Raw genomic sequence first — 22,500 nt, forward strand, 5'->3', positions numbered from 1 at the left:
CTGGGTAAGATTGGGGGCAGGGGACCGTCGGCCCGGTGGGGGGGACCGAGGGTCCCTCGGGGGTCCCCTGCCCCCGATCGTACCCAGCTAGGTATGCAGTGCCTCTAGAGCAGAAGCTCATGATGTTATGCATTGTATAAAAAACACTGAGAAAGACTCGGTTTTCTTACATGAGAAAATTTCTAAATCTTATTGTGTGAGGCTCTGAGGAATGGCTTGATCATTCGTGCTGAAGCTTCAAGTGCTCCCATTGCGAGTCAAGCGACAATGCCAAATAGCTCATGTAAATATGAGACTTGTCTTTCACGATCCTCTAGATGAATCACTATCCAACAGACATTGAGCTTTGACGAGCTTTACACAGTCAAGATCGCCTACACACCTCCCTCTCGAACGAAACGTGATGAGGGTTCTAGGATGTCAATTAGGGATGAGGGCTTGCATCTGCTTCTTTTTTGGTGGACCCCGACGGACAAGCACCCACCTTCAATGGAAAATTCTATCTTATCTAGGTCACACAATATATTGTTGTGGAACCAATAGAATGTACTATTGGGACCCGAGCAAGGAAATGGTGCATGAGCTTGAAGAGACAATTTTTTATGAAGAAGCATTTGATGAGGAGAGTGTGTGCTGGGTATCAAAAAGTTGACCATGGGGAAAGACGGAGGGTGGCGGAGCTTCCGGTACGAACAAAGTTCCTTCAAGCATTTGGACCACCCTCCCCATTGAAGGCCTTGCATTCCTATCTCCTTGAGCACAAGCAAAGGCTACCTTCAACACTAACTCTACTTGCTGATAATTGATGGAGACCGCATCCATTCTTGAGTCAACCACCTCTTCCACCTTCTTGCCGTATGCCCATACTGGAAAGTACCAATTACCATTGGCATCCTCCATGGCTGACTCTGTGTACAAGTAATTCCTTCGGCCACTTACAATCTCCATCACCAACATGCCATAGCTGAACACGTTTGCTTTTGCTGTGATGGGTAGATTAAGGACCCATTATGGTGCCAAGTATCCTCTTGTACCCCTAATGGCAGTCATCTTCACAGTGTGATCCCGGCTATACAGATATGCGAGACCAAGATCCGCTACTTTTGCAACAAAGCTACCATCCAATAGTATGTTTTGGGGCTTGATGTCACAGTGAAGGATGCAATCTAGGCATTCCTCATGCAAGTAATGTAATCCACGTGCAATGCCCAAACAGATTTGGAACCTTGTGCCCCAGTCAAGAGCATCTATTTTGGCGGCATTACTGCCTGCCTTAATGATTATCTGATCAAGGGACCCATTTTCACTACAACAAAAAAGAGGGCCTTCAACGCAGGTTTCGACGCACTCCGTCGAAAAGCCCGTCGATATACGCGTCCCTACGAAATAGTCGATATACGCATCGATATACGCGTCGAAAGGTAATATTATCCACGCGTATTTCGACGCGCTTAGCGACGCACATAGCGTCGACCATAACATTAAAAAAAATTCTTGGACAGAGGACAGGCAGCTTGGCCTGTGCCCAATGAAAAGATGGACACAGCCACAACCAAACTACCTATCCTCTGCCCAAGAAAGCGAGCAGTACCAAAATCAACCGTGCTCCCGCAGAAATTTTGGCAGAGTTCCCTTCGTTTTACATAAACTTTTCAAAAAAAACCATATCATGTATACGCCTCCTACATGCTATCCATGTAGGATCTCACATGAGATTTAAGGCCAATGAAGGAAATGAAATGAACTTTGTGCAAAACCATAACCGTACCAACTTAAAAGCATAGCCATAACGAACTTATTTTGTGCAAAACCATAACCAAATTAAAACCATAACCGGCCATAACCACTTTGATCAAAACCATAATGCAGATAACCATAACCATAAACAAAATTAACAATAACCATAAGCATAACCAGAAAGTTAAACATAACCATAAACAAAACAAGAACCATAACCATGTCTATACAAGAATAGGAGAAATAACCATGTCTATACAATGACAATGACAATAACCATAACCATAAGGAAGACAATAATTGTCTGAACAATAACCATAACCATATATGTCTATACAAAAAGGAGACACAGAAGCGTGTTTGTGTCTCACAAAGAATATATATGAAATCTGGTCCACTGATGACTATGCGTCACAACTTGCACATAGGACAAGTCACAAAATTAGTATTGATATTACTTCATATATACTTACTTAATTAAATCAACTCACACATATTAACGTCTCACCTCAAGCGATTAGCGAGACTCTAAGGCCTCCTAGTCTACAGGCTCTCTTGAAGCATCAAGATCATTCAACACTTCATAGATACCTCTGCGATATCCATCTGTCTCCTCCTGGCGTGTCGGGGCTCGATGCATCGCAAGATACTGCGTTTATATAAAAATCAAGGTAATAAGAATACATGATTCATCGCGTTTTAAAAAACGGCATAGTTAGGATTGGATTAGAAACTCACAAACTCATAGCGAAGGTGTTGAAGCCTCCGCTGCCAAGATGAGATGTCCCCCTAGTCATCTGTCGTATCTACGCGGCCTGACGCTGCTGTCTGAACCGAGTGTCCGTTGTCCGCTCATCCTCCCGGATCTGCAGCCACGTCTCGTATGGGATGCCCGAAGGCTTCGGCGAGCCGGTCCTGAAAGCCTGCCGAGCTGCATCTCGTTGATGTTTCACGGTGTCTCGTGCAACACCCTTGATCCACCTCCTCGGAATAGCCTTTGAACCCGGAGCAGGCTGGTAATCTCTCAAGATGGTCTCCACCATGTAACTGACTTTATCCTCATCCTGCTCAAGCCAAGGCATCAGAATGCGTCAGAGTGCGTCTGTGCTGTAGAGATGAGGACGTACCCACAAATGCCGCACCCCTAGGTGTCGAAGCGGCTGTGATGGGAGAAGCAGACGTCATACCCGTAGGCGTCCCCCCCCACCATAGGCGTCCCCCCATAGGTGTCCCTCCCATAGGCGCCGGACCCTCGTGTGTGAAGCTCGGAGGCATAGTACCCGTGCCTCTGGCTACCCAATACTGAGAAGCCTCTGCCATCTGAGCAGGCGTCATCCGTGTGACGAAGCCCATGAATGCATCTGCACTCATAGAAGCGGGATCTGGAAACTAGTCTGCCATACTAAAGTCCTGCACAAAGAAAGTAAAATAAAGCGTCAGAACATCTTTGTTTAAATTAAATTTAAGCTTAATTTTAAATCAACGTCTTCACACAAACACTTACAGGCCTAGGCCTCGACGAGTGAGGCATCATCGATAAGATCTTGCACCGTATCATCGTCTATCTCTAATTGCAAACATAACTCTGCCCCAACTCGTTCTGGCAGATTGTCTTCATCCATTTCATCTTCATCTACAAGTGTCAATTCTACCTCGTCTGCGTCATTCCTCGTATATCTGTCAGCTTCCTCTACCATACCTTCGTCCATCTCATCTAATGTCACAGTAGTATGGACGTCGTCTGATTGAATTTCCTCCAGGAGCTCTTGCCCTTCAAATACTTGTTTATTTCTTGGAGCAACTTGAACCACAAACCACCATTGTCGCTCTCGAGGGTCCGGTACAAAGACCACTTGCTCGCAATGTTCGGGGAGAGCAAATGTGTCGCTCGCATCTGTCCAAACCTTTGTAGAATCTATTTGCACAAGTTTGTTTCCATCTTTGCGTACCGTTGCATTGCGACCAGAAGTAATCACCTTGAACCACTTCACATCCAACAAAAACATCTCAAACCGCCTGAAGCTGACTTTCAGAAAATCTGACACCAAACCACAGTAATCCAGGTTGCTAGTGCTCTCATTCGTGTCTCTGGCACTGGCCTTGCTGTTTTGCATGAAACTAATCATTACCCCACTGTCATACGTGTTTCTTCTGCTGTCAATTTGTTGTGTTCTGAAATGCTTTCCATGCGACCACAGTGCCATGTATGTATGATACTTCCAGTCACATACAATAGACAACTCTTCCTCTTCTAGAGATATGGGTTCTCCGATCTGTCGTGCTGCTCTCATTGTCTTGTCCAACCATGCCATTGTAGGGAATTCAGGTAGAGGAGTGAGATAGTCTGGCAAGGGTAAGCCTCTAGTCGTTCGGCTTCGCCTGAAATCGTGTCGCTCCCTATTGCGTCTCTCTTTCTCTTCTTCGTACCTTTCATGCCATTTTTGCATCGGCGCTGAATTTAGTATACAGAACTTCATGATCTTTTCTCGCATGGCGTCGTTCATTTTCTTCGGCACCCCTTGCCCTTGCGGCTCCTCTCCCACTAGTCTTGCATCCTCCTCATCGCTCCACAGTCGAGGCATTTCTGGGTCAGATACGCATAGAAATTCGGTCGTCAATACAAGAGACTCTTGCACCAGCCATCCTTCTGTCATGCTCCCCTCTGGGCGCGCTTTTTGGCAAACAAAACCCTTAAGTGTTTTCATGACCGCTCTAGAAAGAACATCCAACGGCTGTGGACTGTACCTGCCACTGCAACCTCATCTACTACATGGACGAGCAAGTGCATTTGGATAGTTAGGCAGCTCGTGGGTAGATACTTCTCAATCATGCAAACTGCCTCAATGGAGTTAGCCCTTGCGACTCCAATAGATTCCTCTCGTATCTCCTTGGAAGAGATCCACCGCACTAGCTCTGAAATCTTGTATATGTAGGTCTGCACTTCCTCCGTTAAACACCCCTTGATCGCAATTGGAAGAATGAATTGCAAGAACTTATGCCAATCGTGCGATTTCATTGCCAGCCGGGAGAAGTTGCTCCCGCAACAACCTGTTTAAGACACATTAAATTAAAAATCTCTCCAAGCACGTCGTCGTTGCAATCGAAAAATCTCTTTTGTAAATTACGTACATAAACAAAGCAGTGACGCTTGCATCTGACCAGCAGTACACTGACTGAAGATTCAAAAACGCCAGACAAGTACGAAGCACATATATTTTGGCGCCTTCATAGATTGGTTGACGTGCCAACTTCTTCAACATGTCTTCAGGAGATAGGCGCACGGCTTCTGGTGTTGCTTCGTTAGTGTTCTCCTCGCTTGTCGAAAAGAAGGCATCCAACATCTCCTCCATGCCGTCATCTTCTGTTTGTAAGCCCTTTTCTGCTTCCATCCTTGGCTCTATATTGGTCGGACATTCACGCATAATCCTTTTTCTCTCTCTCTCAGATGTAGGTGCTATGTCACAAAAATCAATGCCCGTTCCGTAGGAGTCGTATCGTAGATTCTGTACGGTTTCTCTAGCAAACTCTCCGTACTTGTGCACATGCTCATTACATATTCTACACTTGCGCAGGATTTGATACTTGCAGAGCGTGCACGAGCATGCAATCTTTTCCTCCATGTTAGTTGATGACGTTGCCATCTACAATGATTATGAATGTTGTTTTAATATATATACTCCTCACAATGTAAACTACCTCGCATTCTCTAGTCTTGCCCAATCTCCGTACACCTCGGTCCAGAGGTGTACGGAGATCAGGACCACCGAGTCAAAATCTCGTCTTTATTGATCAAATCCTATATGGGTAGACACATATGTGCACTCCCAGGTGTACATGACAATGCATGTAGCGGGCAAAACCCCTTCGCCTCTTTTAGTTCCATAGTTTCTTTTAGAGGGAGAGAGAGAGAGAGAGAGAGGTAGAGAGAGTTTCCGTCTTTTTCACACATGCAATTGGTTAGCCAACCTAACTCTTTCTCTATCTACTATCTCTCTCTCTCTCTCTCTCTCTATCTCTGTAGCTATCTCTAGTTAATTCTCTCTCTCTCTCTCTCTCTCTCTCTCTCTCTCTATATATATATATCACTCTCTATCTCTTTATTTCTCTCTCTCTCTCTCTCTCTCTCTCTCTCTCTCTCTCTCTCTCTCTACGTACTGATCGAACGAGCGACTGAGCTAGGGAGATCCAGACGCCCACAACTGCCGAGGCCAGACTACACAATATCGACAAAGGCTGCATCAGACAATCCAGGTCACTTTGGCTCGACATGCACAACGCCCGGTCAGACTACTGACCATGGAGGAGATTGATGATTTCCGCCAGCGACAGATGCTGGATCTCCTATGATCTACCTATCCCAGCTAGCTGTTTTAGCTGCTTAGTCCACACCCAGCAGTTTAGGATTCCATAATATTTTATTTTGTCATTTTGTCATCTTGTTATTCTGACTTTGTATCAAGTCCACCACATTGTAACTTTTTGGTCTCATATGTCACTTTGGCCTTTTGAAGACGTTAATATAACATTTCATTTCATTTCTTTCTTTAATTTTAACTTTTTTTGCATACATTAATTCTCTCTCTCTCTCTCTCTCTCTCTCTCTCTCTCTCTCTCTCTCTTTCCTACACACACACACACACACACACACTTCTCTCTCTCTCTCTCTCCCCTACACAAACACGCACACCGCTCTCTCTCTCTCTCTCTCTCTCTCTACACATCGTGTGCACCGCTCTCTCTCTCTCTCTCTCTCTCTCTCTCTCTCTCTCTCTCTCTCTCTCTCTCTCTTTCTACACATCGTGTGTGTGTGTGTGTGTGTAGGAAGAGATAGATAGATAGATAGAGAGAGAGAGAGAGAGAGGGGGTTGGGGGGGGGGGGGGGGGGGGGGGGGGGGGGGGGGGGGGGGCATAATACCTGCGCAACAGGTTTCGGCCAAGATCTGAGCGCGCACGTTGAGGGCGGAAATGGCCCCTGCGTGCGGGTTTCCTTTTTTTCCCCAATTTTTTAGCGTCGAAAAGTGCGTCGATATACGCGTCGAAATAGCCGTCGATATACGCGTGGAAAATTTTGCCTTTCCACGTGCATATCGACGCACTTTTCAACGCGTATATCGATGAGGTGAAAGGATGTTGATATCCGTGTGGCAAGGTACGGACGTCGATATATAGGGTGTCGATAACTTTGGGTTATGTTGTAGTGTTTTCATAAACTCATACACTAACAATTTGTGTGTTCCCTCAGAGAAGAAGCCAACTAGACGTAGCAAGCTGATATGATGAATGTGACCGAGAGTCGCGATCTCTGCGCGGAATTGCTTTTCTTGCTGGGAAACGCCTTCTAATTGCTTAACCGCAACCAATGTACCATCCTGCAACTTCCCTCTATGCAGTGTTCCGAAACCCCCCGCTCCAAGCTTGTGGATGAAATTTTGGGTAGCAGCTTTGATCTCCTGGTATGAGAACGCCAATGGAGATCGTGAAACAGCCTCTAAATCTTCATAAATCCTCATATGTTTTAGTTTCTTTCTAGCTTTCAAGAGGGCCATACATGCAGCAGCAAAGCATAAACCTTGGGCCGCGACCAGGGCGATTAAGGCTATAACTGTAGATGCTTTATGCCCTGTTTGAGTAGTATGTGTGACATTTGCGGTGTTGTTAAAGGAAGACAGGCGGTTGGAGGAGCGATTGGGAGCTCCAACTAGCGGCTGTGTCTTCTATTATAGGGGTGGAAGCAGATGGGTCGAGGTTGGACATTTTGAGAAACACCTTGTATTTTTGAGACCCCACATATCTCCCATTTTGCACCTTCCCCTTCAGCGAGCAGCACCCATACTCATCCGATTCCGAATACACGGCTGCCATGCATGAACAATCCTGTTCTGAACACTGGTTTTTGCAATCCTCTATCGACACATTTGGGATAACCCTGAAGTCGTTGAGAGGAAAGTCCACATTCTGGATCTCTGTATATATAGTTGATGTGCGTGCTGCAATCACTAGGACTGATTGCGTAAACTCGATCACAACCACTGGAAAGGAGGGTTGAATCATTGACATTGAATCCTTGCGGACATACGCATGTGGGTTGTGGATTATATCCACAGAGTCCGAGGATGCGATCGCACACATCAGTAAATGCCATCCATATGATTTTCCAATCTGCATAGGCTGCATCCCAAGCATGCATGCGAAGGTTGCCATCCACATCAAGCGTAAGCCTGTTATATGTCGATGAAGAGCCATGGATAATAAATGGTCGAGAGCTATGCATTGTCATGGTGGATCCCACAAGGTCGAACCAGAATGAGGTGATGTTGTCCCAGTCCTGCCAATAACCTGTGGCAGATTGCAAGCTAGCATCCTTGAGCTGGAGGATTCCAGTGGTGCTGTCGAAGCCGAGGGCATAGTTTCCACTCTTGAAGAAGCCGGCGCGCTCATTGGACCGAAGAATGGACGATTTGGTAGTAAAATTTTGGGTTGGGAGAAGTGTATCTGTGGGGAAAAGGAAGCTTTGCCACACATAATCAGACTTGTTGTTGAGCAGAACAAGGTTGCCAGAGTCAAGAAGCTGCAGTTGCACAACCCCCCTATTGCCTGTCCCAGATGCCCAAAGGGGAGAAGGGGACAGAGAGGGGTCTGAAAGGGTAAGGTCTCCATTGGATAAAAGGCTTGAGAGCTCGAGAATTCAAAAGAGGCTGCTACGCTAAAGAAGTAATAATAGAGGTAGATTGGCTAAATTTGAAGGTTTTTACAACAAATAACACTATTTTCTAAAAAAAATTGTAGGTTTCCTCACCTTCAAATTTAAATTTTAGAGGTAACTCTCAAAATTTGTAGGTGAGATTCTAGTAAACCTAGGTTGTTTTGGAGCACCGAGGTCCACTATTTGAAAAAAAACATTTTCTTGGCCATGCTTTTAAGGGCAAACTAGTCAGACAACCGACAACCGAGATTAACGACAAAATCCTAAGATATTTGTTGAGATTTATAACTAAACTACACAATTTGGATCTTGAAACCAAGGTCCACTAGAATTACCACGAGGATTTCTTATTTTTAATCGAGAAAGTTACACCACAAACGAGGATATGTGAGCATTGCTTCACACAAGCTGACAGAAAAGATATTGAAAGTGGCATGCATAGCCAATGGCGACAGTTTGTTAGATTAGAAGAAAGAAGGAACTTCTTGACCCACTAGACGCTTTGGAGAGCCCCTCCACGGCACGGCTTCCGCCTTCCACTTGCTTTTCCAATGCAAAACATGAAATAGGGAAAGTGTAAAGCTTGCGGGTCTCTCTCTCTCTCTCTCTCTCTACACAAAAAAAGAGGGCCTTTGTTTTTACCAATGAGATTAGAGAAGGACACATTCTAATGGTGGGAAAAGACAAAGGAAGAGGTGTCCTTCCTAAGAGTTATCTATCTAATAAGTTTATGGTGCTTGGGATTATGGTGTAATTTACCACATGGCAAGAAATAGTCCCTCCACTCGTGTCACTCTCTTTCTTTTCCTTCCCCCCAAGGATCTCTAGGTTTGCTTTGGTTCGGAGTTTGGGGATTTGGTGGAGAGAGCTCAGAGAAGAACATATGTTTTACATTATACTAGTATGTGACCCGCGTGTTGCTGTGGCCAAAGAAATATCGCTATCAATACTCTATTCTTACATGTATATTCTATTGCATTTCTAAAAGTAGGGTAAAGGCGCCAATAAGGGTACGGGTACCTGTACAAGGACCCGTCTACCGCCAATGCTAAGTATTAAAATAGACCAAAGGAGAAGCACTAAGGGATGTTTGGCGGAGTGGATAGCTCGTGTCTGGGTGCATCTGAACCGTTAGATGTTGTGTTCAAGCCTTGTTGGCGAAAAGGCCCTCTTCTCCCTCTACCCCGTCACGAAATCCGCCCTCGTTTTTGTTACACTGCGAAACAATATCGTCGTCATTCGTACTGTATATGTCGCCTTTTGCGTCGATCTTTTTACTGTGTATAGCGACGACGACAATCTTCCGATTGCACCTCTTCATGCAGGAAATGGTGCAGTACTTGTGTAGAATTTTGCCGCACACCTTAGGTGGCACTCTACTAGTCCCTTTTGTGAGGTCCCCACCCCGTCGTATCAAACAACGGATCTGATGGTAAACGTGGTGGCCACTAGATCTATAGCGGAAGCAAACAAAATGGTTCAGGGTTCAACTAGCGGACGATCTCTCATCACAAAGTGAATCGAGTTCGAGCCTACTAGCAACGAGATCTAGCTCCACCTCGCAGGGGAAGCGTACTTAACTATCTAGCGATCCTAATACCCACCTTCCAAGAGGAGAGAAACCCCGAGTGCCTTTTTCCCCATGTTTCAGAGGCACGTACTCTCGAGGATTCGCCGCTCTACGGGCAATGAGTAATACCAATATCGAGTAAGCACTATGGGGACAGAGAGTTCCCGACCAATCGGGACCACCCATCTCGTAGGCATTGGCAACCCGAGGCAAGCCCCCACTTTCCACCCCCACACTCACACTTCCTCGTGTGACCTAATTACTGCCACAAAGGTTGTTCAACATAGATATTCCTTGTTTAATTCCGTATCACATGGTTCGTTAAAACAGCCCTTCAATCAGTATTGCAAACAACACCAAGACAGAATTCTAGTAAAAATTCTACTCAAACTTATTCATAAAAGTTCCAATGTTCTGGAGGTACAACATCCCCCCTCCAGCGAGAGTTCACTCCTCCTGTTGTCGCCTAGCTGCCCATACAACTAGGTATGTCCACCGCATAGAAAGCACGTCATGGACACTCCCACCGCATAGAAAGCAAGACGTGGGTTCCCACCGCATAGAAAGCAAGTCGTGGGTATCCACCGCATAAAAAGCAAGTCGTAGATTCAAGAGCCCTAACGAGGAACTCTGCCCCCTGTAATCAGTAGGGGGGTCAAAACTGATTCAACATTGGAAATAAAATGAACATGTCGAGCTAAATTTTCCCTAGCAAACATTCTTTCCTCTTGCAAACAGCATACCCATCAATCATTTCTTTCCTACTTTATACTTAAATGTACTATGCATTCAATGCCGAGGTTTCTGTCGGATTTCTCCAACATGTTCGGGGATATGTTCATTCCTAACTAATCGTATGCAATGTTAATTAAACAACTTGAATAGAAATTGGGACCTACCTCTTCCATTTCTTCATCAATAGCCCGTGAGATGGCCAGTATTTGCTCGTCCATGGGAGCCTTTCCTTTTTCGTTGACATTGCTTGTTCCCGCCTCGCGGTCGTGGGCTCCACCGAAGCGAGTTCTCTTAACCGGGGCCATTTTTCTCACTACTTAAATGATAGACTTGAAAAAAAAGAGCTAAGGTCCGAGAGTAACATGACAAACCAATCGGCAGATTAGATTTATTAAAGACTCCTCCTTATGCACGAGGTTAGATTTTTCCCTTTTTGCCCTAGCAATTTTAAGGGTAATTCTGTATCCACCCTATGGGAAACGACTCTAAGGTTAATTACTTGGCTTAGATGATTAAGAAATTCAGAGTTTTTCTAATTGATTCACGAAAGATATAAAGTAAGCAAGCTCATTCATTTTCCTAGAGCAATATGAAGGTGCAGATTGACCGCAGGCATGTGTGATGGGAAAACCTTCTCCTTATTGGACTAATGACGGATTAATTTTCAGCCTTAATCGCATCTAAATGTGGGAGAAGATTAAGTATAATTTAATTACAACTCTATTGAGTAGTGAAAGATTGAATTCTGACAAATCTACACTATTACTAGCTGACAATTTATTGACTATACCGCCTAGAGAGAGAATCTTTCCTACTCATGCATTAATCCTTGATTAAGGATGATGAATGGATGAATAAATTAACTAAATGAATGATAATTATGTAATGAAGTATAGCTATGAAAACTTAGAGAGCATCTATAGAGAATTATAGCTAAAAGTAGGCGTAGTAGACAAGAATTATGAGTGGGCAATGATGAGATTAAGAAGAGCAGTAATTAAACCATAATTACCGTGATTAGGGGCTGAGAATCCTCTTAAATTTCTGATGCAATGAATCCTCAAGATGGGAATTTCGGCAGCACCTCCCTCCTTGCTTCTCCTTCAAAAGCTGTGTGTGTGCCGGCAGCACCTTCCCAGTGTGTAGGTGTGTGAGTATGCAATGTGTGTGTGTGAGCATATATGTCTGTGTGTGTGTGTGTGTGTGGGCCTTTAAATAGGCTCCTACAGGCTAGAAATCGATTTGTGTTGCTAAATGCATCTGGATGAGCACTCAGTCCTTGCATGGCAAGTCCAGTTGCCTACCCACCAAGTGTCCAGTTGGCTCAGTAAACTGACTCTCACATTGAGTCGCAGGCTTGGCAGCTTCCCCAAGACTCCCACAAAGCAAGAGGGCGCCCCCTAGCTGCTAAAGCAGGTATGGAGTGGGCTGGGACCTGTTCCCACACAGCCTCGGGCCCCCGGTGCCTCCCGGACAATTTTGTGAAAAATTGGTTTTAGGCTAAAACGGGCCATATGAGTCGGATTTTGATGCCGTAAATTTCTATACTAAGCTCTAACTAAGACGTACAGGTCTGAGTACCTGCCATATTTAGCAGCCCTCCCCCGGGGGTCCAAAAATGCATTTTTTTTCAAATTCGGGGAACGGGTGCAGATTTTTGAGACGGTCGAGACTGGACGAGTCGGGTGACCAAAAACTTACTATTTTTAGAAATTTTTCACAAAAAAATTTTTAATTCACATTTTGAAGCTTTATAACATTCTAAACATCATGGCACTGACAGAATCTGAAAAACTGCTAAAAATAGTAACTTATTCCATTGTATTCATTTCGTGGTACAAGGGTGCTCTTGTGATCGGGTCAGAGACCTTACACCTTTACCCTAGTGCATTACACAACCTCTTGAAGATTCTAACAAACATAGATATATGTAAGATTCTACAAAGCATTCTTTGATACTGTCATAAAATCTAATATCTCTCCAACCCAAATGATTTTCTCATATTAAATTGATCACTTAATGTGGGAGAATAAACGGGAACAAGTGTTAAGATATAGATATGTGCTTATAGATCTATCTCAACACGGGGCCAATGGTAAAGGGGCCCAAAAGGGAGATGGTCTATCAAAGAGCAAGGCTAACCAATGGAGCATAAGACCTTAGGGTTAGCTTCATTGAAGACCTCCAATAAATGTGTGTAAAAGTCCTTTGACCTTAGGTAAGCTAGGGCTGAGCTTGAGGTGGGAACCGGGCCCAAGCTCGAGGTGCTTGTCGTGCTTGAGGTGCTTGTCGTGCTTGAGGTGTTTGTCATGCTTGAGGTGCTTGATTAAGATGATTGAGGTGCTTGACTGGCTCCATGCTTGAGGTGCTTGACTTGCTGCATGATTAAGGTACTTGAGGTGCCTTGAGAAGCTTGCCTGAGATGCTTGTGGGAACACCCCCTAGTTCAAGTGCTTTGTCATGCTTGGTGAGTAAGGTGCTTGATCACCTAAAGTCAAAAGCATTCCTACAAGAGGGGGGGCGAGCCCTTTTCCTAGGGGCTAGAGAGAGAACACCCACACACACACACAAGGGAAGCCCCAACTTGAAGAGGCAACAAGGACACATGTCAGGCCCCTACCCATGTTACCTTCATGTGTTTCTTGAAGCCTATTGGATAAGCTTCAAAGGGGTCCAATGATAAATTACATGAATTATCTAATTGTTTTAGCATTTATCTAGCCCTCTCTCTCAAAAAGGAAAGGGGGACACTTGTCTCAAGGCTACCCCTACTGCTTGTAATGCCTCCTGCTCATGATTGGCTAGGCCTGGGAGGGTCCAATGAGCTTCAAGCATGAGCTACAAGGGGGGGTCGACCCAAGCAAGCTAGGGGCTTGCTTGAGGGGTATACTCACCCACACACACTCACAATCACTCTCATTGTGTGCTATGCAAAGTGCAAGAGCTCCCTCTCCAAGCAAGTAGAGGTTGAGAGCCTACACCAACACTCTTGGCTATGGAGTGCAAATCCAACCAAGAGCCATGCTTCAATGCTTGAGCTTGCCATCTCCTTCTTCTTCATTACTATGCTATTATGTATGCTAGCAACAAGAGTATGATAAGTGAGGAACTAGTTCTTTCTCCTATGAAATGTTTCTTCTTCCTCTTCCCTACCCTCATTCCCTGCTAGCTCTCTCCACCTTCGAAGGTGTTTGAGGTCTTGGGACTGAGGCTTGGGATAGTTAAAGCTTTCTTCAAGTTCATGTTATGTTATGATTGTGATGCATGAAGCTTTCCATCTTCATTGCATCACCTAGGTCACAAGGAACACAAAGAATGTATTGTAACAAGTCTCTCTTAATGGGAGAAATCATAATACAAATGCCTATTGGAGGGGGGACCGGCTCCACATAAATCCGGTCCTCAACTGTTGTCATGTTCTCTAAATTCTCTCTCTTGCAAAAGTATTGTTCATGCCAAGTTAACTAATTGCTATGATTATGTTGCTATCTTCAATTATGTCTACCCGCTATGCTCACAAAGTCATTTCTCAAAAGTATTCTCATTAATTTCCGCTATTCTCAAGTTGAATAGGCAAATTCCATTACATTGGTATCAGAGCATTTGGTTTCTCTTTTCTTGCTTAAGAAGAGAGGTCCTTAAGTAGCCTATAAATGGTTGATGTTGTTAATTATAATAGGGTAAGTGGAACTGGGATCTAATATCAGTTTTGTTAAGCCCACTATGTGGGGGATGGTGCACACCTCGGGAGCTTTGGACTTAATAATGGAGTCTTTTTAGACTTGCCTACGGCTTTACCATTATTGAGCCATAAGAAGTCCGAAAGGAGCTAGCCCTTGGCAACTCTGCTATGTTAGACCTACTCCTCTACTCTCTATAATTAACCACTTTGAGCCGTGGGTGTAGATACTTAAGAGCCGATTTTCAAAGGCTAAGAGGAGTGGCAACTAAGGTTTTGAATTGCCAAAGCATACACTAAGTACATACATAAAATTTTGTTAACATGGCTGACAATAATCAAGAGAGTAGAATGAACATTGATAGCTTTGATTTTGCACATGAAGGTGCTAATGATGATGCTCCCATGTTTGTGAATTATCTTGTGACTAGGTTGCAACAAGCTATGGGCAACCCTACCTTGCAAGCCGAAGTTACTCAACAACTTCGTGCCTATGGAATTTCCCTTCCTCTCCAAGAGGAGAGAGAGCTTAGGAGGCCTCTTGAAGAGACCCCCAAAAGAAGACTCTCTCCCATTCGAGAGGAGGAATCCAAAGAGAAAGAAAGCAATGAAAGTCTAAGTTCTTCTGAAGATGTGGCTCCACGAAGAAGGCGGTCTAGACGATCGCCTACTCCTCCCAAGAGGAAAAGAGCAACCCATAGTCCTTCTCCTCATCACTCTGAAAGGCAAGAGAGGAAACAAAGGAAGAAAAGGGCTAGGAAGAGGTCACCCTCTTCTCCTTCTTCTTCACCTTCCTCCTCTTCCGATGAAAGTTATGGCTATTCTCCTAGAGAATACAAGAGGGGAGGACATCGCAAATCATTTCCTGCATGGCGAAGGTCACAAAAGCTAAAGAAGTTCAAGGAGGGAGGAAAGAGTATCTCTTTTCTCACCTACGATGGCACCTTTGGTGCTACCGACAAAGTGTTGGCCTTCATCCAGCAATTTGATGCGGCCTTTGGGGACGAGGGCTTCACAGAGTCCTCCAAGCTACGCCATGTAGCTATGCACTTCCAAAAATCAGCTCGTCAATGGTGGGCTAGCCTTCGTGGCAATGGAGAAGCCCCAAAGACATGGAAAACTCTACGAGTTTCCATCATGAAGCAATTTTGCCAAGCGATACTAAAGATAAAGTTCTTACCGAATGGCGCGGCTTGAAGCTTCTCTCTCATGAGTCTATCAACAAGTATGTAGACAAGTTTTGGGATTTACATCTCAAAGCTACTGTCTTTCAAAAGATAGACTTTGCCGAGCAAAGACAACAATTCTGTGCGGGATTACCTGAAGAGATGGCCGAATACATCAACTCTCAACGGCCCGGTACTATTACCGAAGTAATCCACCACACCATGGTTGCTTCACGCATCAATTTCCATCAAGGGGCTAGACGTAATGTCAAGCCCATGGAAAACAAAGATAAAAATGATGCAAAGGGGAAATCCAATGCTCAAAATAATTCCCAAGGCACTTCCAACAACAACAACAATCGGTCCAAGGAGAAGGGAGTTTACAAAGGTAAAAACAAACTCTCTCCTGAAGAGCTTGAAGCTTTTCGCAAGGACCATAAGTGTTTCAAGTGTGGGGAGCAAGGACATGGCTATCGTTCTTGCCCCAAGAAGAATACTCGCAATGAGACTCCTAGGGCTTCCACCATCGAAGCTCCAAAAGAGGATGCTCATTGCAAAGGATCATCACTCTCCTATGCTTGGGGAAAGGTAAGAGAGCATGATGCCTTCATCTTGTTTGACCCTGGCTCTACTCTCAACTTCATATCAATAGAGTTGGCCACCAAGTTGGGCATTCAAGCTTTTGAGATGGGAGATATAGTAGTCGCTGATGCAGCTTTCAAGGGACAACAAGCCTCCGTTACTCCCTTGATTGGGAAGTTGAGGCTTCATGTCCAAAGCTATGTCGACAAAGAAGACTTCTTCATCTCTCCTCTCCAACATCAGGATGTTATCCTAGGGGCACCATGGTTTGATCGCATGGCTGCCAACATGAAGTTCCCTGAAAGGAGAATTTACTTCACGGGGAAAGAACATGTATATAGATGCTAGTGAGCGTGGTCGCACTATTCCACTTGTAAATCCTCTTTCTTTTGATAAGTCAATGAAGAGCTCAGTTTCTGCGTACATGATTTTGTCAAAGAGTCTCTAAAAGATACTAATGTTTCATCAAATGTAAATGATAGGAATCAAGAAGAGTTAGACTTGTCTAATTTTCTAAAAGGATTCCAAGATGTGTTCATCGATGATATCCCTATGGACTTACCTCCAAAACGAGGGGATGATGACCATCGTATTGAGCTCCTTCCTGGAAGCTCACCGCCTAACAAACCTCCTTATCGAGTCTCACAAGCTCAACAAGAGGAGATCATGAGGCAAGTACAAGAGCTGGTAGACAAAGGGATGGTGAGGCCTAGTTCCTCTCCCTTTTGTTCTCCAGTCCTTTTAGTGCAAAAGAAAGATGGTACATACCGTATGTGTGTGGACTATCGAGCACTAAACCATATCACTATCAAAAACAGATTTCCCGTACCTCGGGTAGAAGATCTGTTTGATAAGCTACAAGGCTCTACCTACTTCAGTAGGATTGACCTTAAGAGTGGCTATCATCAAATAAGGATAGTGGATGAAGATATCTTAAAGACCGCGTTTCGCACAACATTTGGTCTTTATGAATATCTAGTCATGCCTTTTGGCTTGACTAATGCACCAGCTACGTTCAATCGTTTGATGGAGAAAATTTTTAGACCATATCGAAAATTCACTGGAGTGTTCTTTGATGATATCATCATCTACTCCAAGTCTTTGGAGGAACATAAGCAACATCTCCAAGTGATTTTTCAAGCATTGAGGGAGAACAAGCTTTATCTCAACCAAAAGAAAAGCGAATTCTTCCTTCAAGAGATTCAATACTTAGGTCATATTATCTCTAAAGATGGTATCCGTATGGATCCATCAAAGTTAGAGGTAATAAAAGCATGGCCTAACCCAAGAAATCTACATGAGCTAAGAAGCTTTATTGGTATGTGTGCATACTATAGACGCTTCATAGCAAAATTCTCTCAAGTAGCAGGACCACTACACGACTTAACTAAGAAGAACGTTAAGTTTGTATGGACTGCTAAGGAGCAAAATGCTTTTGAAAAACTCAAAGAGAAGCTTACTTCCCAACCAGTCCTCGTGCTTCCGGATCTCTCAAAGCCATTTGAGGTCCAATGTGATGCTTGTGGTGATTGCCTTGGAGCGGTTTTGCTTCAAGAAGGGCATGCCATAGCATATGAGAGCCGAAGGCTCAATGGTGATGAACGAGTCTTGGGCATTTATGAGAAAGAGCTTTTAGCTGTTCTACATGCCCTAGACACATGGAAGCACTACCTATTGGGGACTCCATTTATCCTACGAACCGACCACCAAAGTCTCAAGTATTTCATGACGCAAACCAAGCTTTCCGACAAACAAATGAGGTGGGCAAATTTTCTTTCGCAATTTAATTTCCATATTGCTCACATAGCTGGTAAGCACAATCAAGTTGCCGATGCACTTTCACGACGACCAAAAGTTAATGCGGTGTCTATAGCTACTCACAATGATCTATCCTCTATGATAGATGAGTATGCTACTGACCCTGACTTTAGAGACATAATGTCAGCCCTTGCTTTGGGGAAGAAAGAGGAACCATTCACCTTGCAGGATGGTTATCTTCTCCACGGCAATAGGCTATGTGTTACCCATTCCCTTCGTGAGAAGGTTATGTATGAATCCCATGCTCCTCCATATGCAGGGCATAGAGGTATTCAACCTACTCTCCGAGGAGTAGAGACGTATTTCTATTGGCCTACCATGAAAGTGGACATACAAGAGTATGTTTCAAAATGTGTAGTATGCCAAAAGACCAAGTATGATAGAGGGAAGCAACCTGGATTACTCCAGCCATTGCCTATTCCAAATTCACCATGGGAGAGTATATCCATGGATTTCATCTTTGGATTACCCAAGTCTATCCATGGGAATACAGGAATATGGACAATAGTCGACAGGTTTAGCAAGCAAGCACATTTTATTCCTGTCAAAAAGACTATTAAGGCACATCAAATGGCAACTCTCTTCATATCTCAGATTTTCAAGCACCATGGATTACCCACATCCATCGTGTCAGATAGAGATCCTAGAATGACCAGTAATTTCTGGAAAGGTCTCTTTGAAAATCTAGGAACAAGATTGAATTTCTCTTCGGCCTATCACCCACAAACGGATGGCCAAAGTGAGATAGCCAATCTTACGATACTCGATCTACTCAAGACTTATGTTACCGAAGTAGATCAACGCTCACAATGGGAAAAGTATTTACCGCTAGTAGAGTATGCCTACAATAATACTGTACATACTTCTACGGGAAAGCACCTTTCGAGATCATAGAGGGAAGACCTAAAAGTCCCTTGCTACTGAAAGTACATGGGAAGATCTTCGCCGCCGATGAGTATAGCCGTGACCTACAAGAATCTTTTCAAAAGATTAGGGAGGCTATAGCCATCTCTCAACAAAGGCAAAAAGCTGCTGCTGATAAGCACAGAAGAGCCTTAATGTTCAAAGAAAATGATTGGGTCTTACTCAAGTTTCCTAAGGCTCGATTAAGGCAAACGACGGGCAAAAATCCTACGGGCCATCAAAAGTATTATGCTAAACTAGCAAAAAGATACTATGGTCCTTTCCAAATCTTGAAGCCTATCAATGAGACGGCTTATCAACTCAAGTTGCCCAACCATTGGCTTATACACAATGCCTTTCATGTAAGCTTACTTAAGCCCTACAAAGGAGAGCCACCAATTGAACCAATTATTGAAGACCCTCCCGAAGTTGAAGACCAAGAAGAGGTGCTACAACCCGAAGCTGTCCTTCGGCATGAAGACAAGGTACTACGACATGGTAAGATAATCCGACGGTATCTTATTAAGTTCAAAAATTATCCTTTTGAAGATGCTAAATGGATGCAAGGAGTACAACTTAAGGATAGTATGAACCTTGTCAATGCTTACAATGCTACATTAGAGTAAGCAAATGTACAAATTTCTTTTAAATGACTCATGTTTTTGTCTTATATGACTAGTCCTCTTTTTAATTGTGCACAAATTTAACTAGTATGCATGCTTAGAATCATGTTTGTGATGACGACGTCTCTCAAACACCAAGTAGAATTTGTCACTCTACTTTGGGAGAATGAAATGGATTAATCATCCATCTTGGAAAGATGTCGTAGGGTAAAAAGGGATCCTTTACCCGCTAAGTACGATTGACTAATGACTAAGACTTTATCTCTTCTACCTCATAGTCGAGGACGACTATGATTTCAAGAGAGAGGTAATGTCATAAAATCTAATATCTCTCCAACCCAAATGATTTTCTCATATTAAATTGATCACTTAATATGGGAGAATAAACGGGAACAAGTGTTAAGATATAGATATGTGCTTATAGATCTATCTCAACACGGGGCCAATGGTAAAGGGGCCCAAAAGCGAGATGGTCTATCAAAGAGCAAGGCTAACCAATGGAGCATAAGACCTTAGGGTTAGCTTCATTGAAGACCTCCAATAAATGTGTGTAAAAGTCCTTTGACCTTAGGTAAGCTAGGGCTGAGCTTGAGGTGGGAACCCGGCCCAAGCTCGAGGTGCTTGTCCTGCTTGAGGTGCTTGTCGTGCTTGAGGTGTTTGTCATGCTTAAGGTGCTTGATTAAGATGATTGAGGTGCTTGACTGGCTCCATGCTTGAGGTTCTTGACTTGTTGCATGATTAAGGTACTTGAGGTGCCTTGAGAAGCTTGCCTGAGATGCTTGTGGGAACACCCCCTAGTTCAAGTGCTTTGTCATGCTTGGTGAGTAAGGTGCTTGATCACCTAAAGTCAAAAGCATTCCTACAAGAGGGGGGCGAGCCCTTTTCCTAGGGGCTAGAGAGAGAACACCCACACACACACACACAAGGAAGCCCCAACTTGAAGAGGCAGCAAGGACACATGTCAGGCCCCTACCCATGTTACCTTCATGTGTTGCTTGAAGCCTATTGGCTAAGCTTCAAAGGGGTCCAATGATAAATTACATGAATTATCTAATTGTTTTAGCATTTATCTAGCCCTCTCTCTCAAAAAGGAAAGGGGGACACTTGTCTCAAGGCTACCCCTACTGCTTGTAATGCCTCCTGCTCATGATTGGCTAGGCCTGGGAGGGTCCAATGAGCTTCAAGCATGAGCTACAAGGGGGGGTCGACCCAAGCAAGCTAGGGGCTTGCTTGAGGGGTATACTCACCCACACACACTCACAATCACTCTCATTGTGTGCTATGCAAAGTGCAAGAGCTCCCTCTCCAAGCAAGTAGAGGTTGAGAGCCTACACCAACACTCTTGGCTATGGAGTGCAAATCCAACCAAGAGCCATGCTTCAATGCTTGAGCTTGTCATCTCCTTCTTCTTCATTACTATGCTATTATGTATGCTAGCAACAAGAGTATGATAAGTGAGGAACTATTCTTTCTCCTATGAAATGTTTCTTCTTCCTCTTCCCTACCCTCATTCCCTGCTAGCTCTCTCCACCTTCGAAGGTGTTTGAGGTCTTGGGACTGAGGCTTGGGACAATTAAAGCTTTCTTCAAGTTCATGTTATGTTATGATTGTGATGCATGAAGCTTTCCATCTTCATTGCACCACCTAGGTCACAAGGAACACAAAGAATGTATTGTAACAAGTCTCTCTTAATGGGAGAAATCATAATACAAATGCCTATTGGAGGGGGGACCGGCTCCACATAAATCCGGTCCTCAACTGTTGTCATGTTCTCTAAATTCTCTCTCTTGCAAAAGTATTGTTCATGCCAAGTTAACTAATTGCTATGATTATGTTGCTATCTTCAATTATGTCTACCCGCTATGCTCACAAAGTTATTTCTCGAAAGTATTCTCATTAATTTCCGCTATTCTCAAGTTGAATAGACTAATTCCATTACAGATACCAAGCTTGGGAGCTTCTCATAGACATTGTTTTTCATAAGGTGCTAATCCTTGTTCAAAAAACTTAGGAGTGCTCTACTTCTATTGTGAGAGAGAGAGAGAGAGAGAGAGAGAGAGAGAGAGAGAAAGAGTCTCCTCCTTCTAGTGTATCTTGGTTTAGCAATGCTACCAATGTTGATTATACATATTAGGTAAGTTAGCATGATGTGAAGAGATGAAAGCCATTTGAAATCAATGTAGCAATACAGTTTTTTTTATAAATGGAGTTGGTTCTAGAATTGGTTTCAACAATAGGAAAACAATTGAATTCAATGTCTCTACTCCACTCTCTTACTTACTTCTATCCTTGCATCTTTCTTATGAGCAAGACGTGGTAGAAGTGTACATCATAACTTCTTATATGGCAATAAGACCACCTTTCCCTTGGTCTACCTAGAGTTGACAAAAGTGCTACCAATTCGAGAAGTACAAACTGGGTAAGCCAGCAAGTTTTTAAAGATGAAGCCTACTTACTACTACTCGCTTCGCTTTAAAGAAATTCATTAAATAGTTAGATTCCCCCTTTGAATCATACTCCCCAATGTCAGGACTCAGGAGCTCTCCCTTTACGATGGTCCACTTCTGCAAAAGTGCCTTCCTCCACCTGATGCAGCCTCTGCGCCCGCAACACCATCCTTAACCAGTCTTCTTCCCCACAGCTGAAGATAGCCTCCCCACAAAGAGAGAGAGAGAGAGAGAGAGAGAGAGAGAGAGAGAGAGAGAGAGAGAGAGAGAGAGAGAAGAGGGAGGCTACATGAGAGACACACGACACTCTATACACAACAAGGAGCGCATGAGAGAGAGAGAGAGAGAGAGAGAGAGAGAGCCATCACCCTACGCCCCTGCAATTGCAAAGGAAGGGGGGGGAAGAGAGAGAGAGAGAGAGAGAGAGAGAGAGAGAGAGAGAGAGAGAGAGAGAGAGGTGGACTCCTTATAGAAGGCGCATGGCCGACTCCAATTGTGAGACAGACATGGCTCGACTCCACTTGGCTCACCCCTTT

General features: G+C 44.0%; 1 pseudogene; it reads right to left on the reverse strand.

The window, feature by feature from the left end:
* Window positions 1–600: 600 nt before the first annotated feature.
* Window positions 601–22,500, reverse strand: part of LOC147453946 (G-type lectin S-receptor-like serine/threonine-protein kinase At1g34300) — a 70,672-nt pseudogene continuing 48,772 nt past the window's right edge.

The sequence above is a fragment of the Adiantum capillus-veneris genome, chromosome 7, assembly GCF_014529385.1.
Source record: "Adiantum capillus-veneris isolate H3 chromosome 7, ASM1452938v2, whole genome shotgun sequence".
In the NCBI taxonomy this organism is placed as follows: domain Eukaryota; kingdom Viridiplantae; phylum Streptophyta; class Polypodiopsida; order Polypodiales; family Pteridaceae; genus Adiantum; species Adiantum capillus-veneris.